We start from the raw sequence: 6,836 nt of genomic DNA, 5'->3' as shown, positions 1-6,836 counted from the left end.
GCATGGAATTTGGATTCTCCAGAAACACATGCACATTGATTTTTTTAAATATTTAGACAGGGCCAAATGAGCAATTCTCTGAGTTTTCGGTCATTCGATTTTTTTTGTATTTTTTAATCCGGGTGAAACTTTTTTGGTGCCTTCGGTATGCCCAAAGAAGCCAATTTGCATCATTAGTTTGTCCATATAATTTTCCATACAAATTTGGCAGCTGTCCATACAAAAATGATATGTGAAAATTCAAAAATCTGTATCTTTTGAAGGAATTTTTTGATCGAGTTGGTGTCTTCGACAAAGTTGTAGGTATGGATATGGACTACACTGAAAAAAATGATACACGTTAAAAAAAATTTGCTGATTTTTTATTTAACTTTTTGTCACTAAAACTTGATTTGCAAAAAAACACTATTTTTAATTTTTTTTATTTTTTGATATGTTTTAGAGGACATAAAATGCCAACTTTTCAGAAATTTCCAGAATGGGCAAAAAATCTTTGACCGAGTTATGATTTTTTGAATCAATACTGATTTTTTCAAAAAATCGAAATATCGGTCGCAAAAATTTTTCAACTTCATTTTTCGATGTAAAATCGAATTTGTAATCTAAAAGTTCTTTAGTGAATTTTTGATAAAGTGCACCGTTTTCAAGTTATAGCCATTTTCAGGTAACTGTTTTGAAAATAGTCGCAGTTTTTCATTTTTTAAAATTAGTGCCCATGTTTGCCCACCTTTGAAAAAAATATTTTTGAAAAGCTGAGAAAATTCTCTATATTTTGCTTTTTTGAACTTTGTTGATGCGACCCATAGTTGCTGAGATATTGCTATGCAAAGGCTAAAAAACAGGAAAATTGATGTTTTCTAAGTCTCACCCAAACAACCCAACATTTTCTAATGTCGATATCTCAGCAACTATAGGTCCGATTTACAATGTTAAAACATGAAACATTCGTGAAATTTACCGATCTTTTCGAAAAAAATACTTTCAAAAATTTAAAATCAAGACTAACATTTCGAATGGGCGTAATATTGAATGTTTGGCCCGTTTAAAATGTTTAGAAAATGTTAGGTTGTTTGGGTGAGACTTAGAAAACATCAATTTTCCTGTTTTTTAGCCTTTGCATAGCAATATCTCAGCAACTATGGGTCGCATCAACAAAGTTCAAAAAAGCAAAATATAGAGAATTTTCTCAGCTTTTCAAAAATATTTTTTTCAAAGGTGGTCAAACATGGGCACTAATTTTAAAAAATGAAAAACTGCGACTATTTTCAAAAAAGTCACCTAAAAATGGCTATAACTTGAAAACGGTGCACTTTATCAAAAATTCACTAAAGAACTTTTAGATTGCAAATTCGATTTTACATCGAAAAATGAAGTTGAAAAATTTTTGCGACCGATATTTCGATTTTTTGAAAAAATCATTATTGATTCAAAAAATCATAACTCGGTCAAAGAATTTTTGCCCATTCTGGAAATTTCTGAAAAGTTGGCATTTTATGTCCTCTAAAACATATCAAAAAATAAAAAAAATTAAAAATAGTGTTTTTTTGCAAATCAAGTTTTAGTGACAAAAAGTTAAATAAAAAATCAGCAAAAATTTTTTTACCGTGTATCATTTTTTTTCAGTGTAGTCCATATCCATACCTACAACTTTGTCGAAGACACCAACTCGATCAAAAAATTCTCACATATCATTTTTGTATGGACAGCTGCCAAATTTGTATGGAAAATTATATGGACAAACTAATGATGCAAATTGGCTTCTTTGGGCATACCGAAGGCACCAAAAAAGTTTCAGCCGGATTAAAAAATACAAAAATTAAAATTAAAGAAAAAAGACCGATTCCGTAGAGAACTGCTCAAATGGTTTTTTCCAAATTTTGCATGGAGAATTGGTGCGTTTAACTACTTTTACATACGGCATGCAATTTCTAGATTGTTTGCAAGAATTTTATTGAAGAATTCAACTTGCACGTGTTTTTGGGGACCCCAAATCCCATGTTTTCTCTTGAGTTGAGCCTGCGCAAGTGCTGTGCAATGTGCACTAGCGTGGATCACGGATATATGAAAAAGACAAAAGTGTTTTATTTCGAGTGCATAAACCGGTATTGATAGGTATAATAGGATTTGCAAATTAACTGGTATGTTTAATTTTTTTTAGTATTACTTTTTCCATTCTTTTTTTTGTAAAATTAACTCGTGACATTTACGAGCAAATCCTAAATAATTTAAATTAGGAATAGCTTTTAAACACGGACGTTCATGTTTAATATAAGGCCTAGTTTTTATATTTTAAAATTATGGGCTAGATTTTTAAATTTTAAAATATTTTTCTAAAGCAAAATTTTCATTTTTAACATGGAAAATCACTGCTTTTGAAAAAAAATTTTTTTTCAAAAGTGAACAAATAGGGGCACTATTTAAAAAAACTAACTTAATCCACCTATGTGGTTGATGCCTTCCTCACTTTTTACCCGAAAAAAAAAAAACGAAACTATTGGCACTACGCCCCCCGGGGCATGGCCTTCCTCTAACGTGGGATTTCTGCTCCAGCGCCTCTGACGAGACAGGAGAAACCGGGACCGACGTTTTACTTCACCATCCGATAGAAGCTCAGTGGATAAGGCGGGAATCGAACCCGCGTCTCATAGCATCATCGGGATCGGCAGCCGAAGCCGCTACCCCTGCGCCACGAGACCCACACAATGGGTAATATGGGGTTTGGACACATACTTCAGCTATTTTTTAGATCCAGAAAAATAAGTACACAGATATAGCTTAAGTGGTCATAACTCGAGACAGGGTTGCCAGATCTTCAATGTTGTGAAATCGTTTGAAAGGTCTTTCAATTACCTAACCAACGATGGGTCGGATGATGGATCCGGACATCGTTTACATACAATTAAGCGAGATCCGACTTCAAAAAAGTACATAAATATCACTTAAGTGATCATAACTCAAGGCAGGGCTGCCAGATCTTCAATGTTGTGAACTCGTTGGAAAGGTCTCTCAATTACCTAACCAACGATGGGTCGGATGATGGATCCGGACATTGTTTACGTACAATTAAGTGAGATCCGGCTTCAAAAAAGTACATAAATATCACTTAAGTGGTCATAACTCGAGACAGGGTTGCCAGATCTTCAATGTTGTGGACTCGTTGGGAAGGACACTCGATTACCTAACCAACGATGGGTCGGGCGATGGATCCGGACATCGTTTACGTACAATTAAGTGAGATCCGGCTTCAAAAAAGCACATAAATATCACTTAAGTGGTCATAACTCGAGACAGGGTTGCCAGATCTTCAATGTTGTGGACTCGTTGGAAAGAACTCTCAATTACCTAACCAACGATGGGTCGGATGATGGATCCGGACATCGTTTACATACAATCAAGTGAGATCCGGCTTCAAAAAAGTACATAAATATCACTTAAGTGGTCATAACTCGAGACAGGGTTGCCAGATCTTCAATGTTGTGGATTCGTTGGAAAGTTCTCTCGATTACCTAACCAACGATGGGTTGGATGATGGATCCGGACATCGTTTACATACAATTAAGCGAGATCCGACTTCAAAAAAGTACATAAATATCACTTAAGTGATCATAACTCAAGGCAGGGTTGCCAGATCTTCAATGTTGTGGACTCGTTGGAAAGGTCTCTCGATTACCTAACCAACGATGGGTCGGATGATGGATCCGGACATCGTTTACGTACAATTAAGTGAGATCCGGCTTCAAAAAAGCACATAAATATCACTTAAGTGGTCATAACTCGAGACAGGGTTGCCAGATCTTCAATGTTGTGGACTCGTTGGAAAGAACTCTCAATAACCTAACCAACGATGGGTCGGATGATGGATCCGGACATCGTTTACATACAATTAAGTGAGATCCGGCTTCAAAAAAGTACATAAATATCACTTAAGTGGTCATAACTCGAGACAGGGTTGCCAGATCTTCAATGTTGTGGACTCGTTGGAAAGGTCTTTCAAATACCTAACCAACGATGTGTCGGATGATGGATCCGGACATCGTTTACATGCATATAATTGAGATCCGGATATATTTGAAAACACATTTTTATACATAACTTTTTAACTAGTTATCGAAACTTCAAACAATTCAATAGCGATGTATGGGACCCTAAACCAAGTCGAATGCAACTGGTTTGGTCAAAATCGGTTCAGCCAGTGCTGAGAAAACTCAGTGAGAATTTTGGTCACATACATACATACACACACACATACACACACACATACACACACACAGACATTTGTTCAGTTTTCTATTCTGAGTCGATATGTATACATGAAGATGGGTCTTTGAGCTTTTAATAAAAAGTTCATTTTTAGAGCAGGATTATAGCCTTACCTCAGTGAGGAAGGCAAAAGGAAGCTGTGATTTTTTTTTTCAAAACAGTTACCTAAAAATGACTTTAACTTAAAAACTGACTTAACTTTACCTCTACTAACAATGGGTTATAAAATCCTGAGTAAAAATGTAACTTAAATAGAACTTAAGTGATAATATCTCGAGACAGGGTTGCCAGATCTTCAATGTTTTAAACTTGTTGGAAAGGTCCTTCGATTACCTGACCAACGATGGGTTGGATAATTGATCCGGACATCGTTTACATAGGTTTAAATGAGATCCGGCTTAAGTGGTCATAACTTGAGACAGGGTTGCCAGATCGTCAATATTTTGGACTAGTTTGAATTTTTTTTTCGATTACCTATCAAACGATATAAAACATGATGATATTTGGTGCGATTTCTGGTCATTTAATCAACTTCCAAAAATATGCGGTGTTTACCTTTTTATACATATCTTTCGAACTACTTATCGAAACTTCAAACAATTCAATAGCACCGTATGGTACCCTTAACCAAGTTGAATTTATGTAATGTACTTTTAGATTGCAGTTTTAAATTTAATTTTCTTTTGATTTTGCCTTCCTCACTGAGGTAAGGCTATAATCCAGCTCTAAAAGTGATTTTTTTTATTAGAAGCTCAAAGACCCACCTTCATTTATACATATCGACTCAGAATCGAAAACTGAACAAATGTCTGTGTGTGTGTATGTGTGTGTGTATGTGTGTGTGTATGTATGTATGTGACCAAAATTCTCACTGAGTTTTCTCAGCACTGAATGAACCGATTTTGATCAAACCGGTTGCATTCGACTTGGTTTATGGTCCCATACATCGCTATTGAATTGTTTGAAGTTTCGATAACTAGTTCAAAAGTTATGTATAAAAATGTGTTTTCACATATTTCCGGATCTCATTTATATGCATGTAAACGACGTCCGGATCCATCATCCGACCCATCGTTGGTTAGGTAATCGAGAGACCTTTCCAACGAGTCCACAACATTGAAGATCTGGCAACCCTGTCTCGAGTTATGACCACTTAAGTGATATTTATGTACTTTTTTGAAGCCGGATCTTACTTAAATGTATGTAAACGATGTCCGGATCCATCATCCGACCCATCGTTGATTAGGTAATCGAGAGACCTTTCCAACGAGTCCACAACATTGAAGATCTGGCAACCCTGTCTCGAGTTATGACCACTTAAGTGATATTTATGTACTTTTTTGAGGCCGGATCTCACTTAAATGTATGTAAACGATGTCCGGATCCATCATCCAACCCATCGTTGGTTAGGTAATCGAGAGACCTTTCCAACGAGTTCACAACATTGAAGATCTGGCAACCCTGTTCCGAGTTATGACCACTTAAGTGATATTTATGTACTTTTTTGAAAAGCCGGATCTCACTTAAATGTATGTAAACGATGTCCGGATCCATCATCCGACCCATCGTTGGTTAGGTAATCGAGAGACCTTTCCAACGAGTCCACAACATTGAAGATCTGGCAACCCTGTCTCGAGTTATGACCACTCAAGTTATATCTGTGTACTTATTTTTGTGGATCTAAAAAATAGCTGGAATATGTGTCCAAACCGCTCATATTACCCATTGTTGGTAAAAAGTGAGGAAGGCATCAACCACATAGGTGGATTAAGTTAGTTTTTTTTTTAAATAAAAAGATTTGCTAGAATTTTCTGAAGAGATGGCACTTTGTCCTCTAAAATATAAAAATAGTGATTTGCCAACTTTGCAATAGAAACCAAATCTATTGAAAAACAATTCTTTAAAAGATACAGATTATTGATTTTTTTATGAATTGTGTGGAATATGTTTTGGACAAATTGATGATGCAAATTGGCTTTTTCTGAACATACCGAAGGTTTTTAACCAGATTAAAAAATGCAAAAAATCAGTTGACTGAAATCTCGGGGAATTTTTTTGTTCTTAACTTATTTTTATTAGGTCCTTTTAGGTGCTGCGACCAGGTTAGGACCGAGGATCGGTTTAAAATCTAATAAATCTCGGGGAGTTGCCAATGAGACAATTCGTGAAAAAATTATAGAGAAAAACATCACTCTAGGATTTCCCAGCAGGTGGCGCAGGTGTCGCCTAAATTTGTTCAAGAATGAGATTCTTGTAAGAAATGCAATTTTTGGTTTTTGGTGATTTTTTGCAAAAAATATTTTTTCAATTTCTCTAGGGAATTGAATTTCTCACACTTGAACAAATTTGGGTGAGTTCTGCGCCACCTGCTGGCAAAATCCGGAAAAGATGTTTTTCTCCAGACATTTTCGCATGTTTTTCGAAACAAACTTCAACGCTCAACAGTGACCTATAAACTTAGCCTAAACCCTAACCGACTTAGTTTGAAATTGGCATAGATATTTTTTTACTTAGAAAATCAAACCAGGGGGTGTCTAAAAGATTCCATTTTTCTTGTAATTCTAATGCAAACAATT

This window comes from Culex pipiens, chromosome 3 (genome assembly GCF_016801865.2).
Source record: "Culex pipiens pallens isolate TS chromosome 3, TS_CPP_V2, whole genome shotgun sequence".
Classification (NCBI taxonomy): Eukaryota; Metazoa; Arthropoda; class Insecta; order Diptera; family Culicidae; genus Culex; species Culex pipiens.
The sequence above is the reverse complement of the archived record's forward strand: the minus strand, read 5'-3'. Positions refer to the sequence as shown.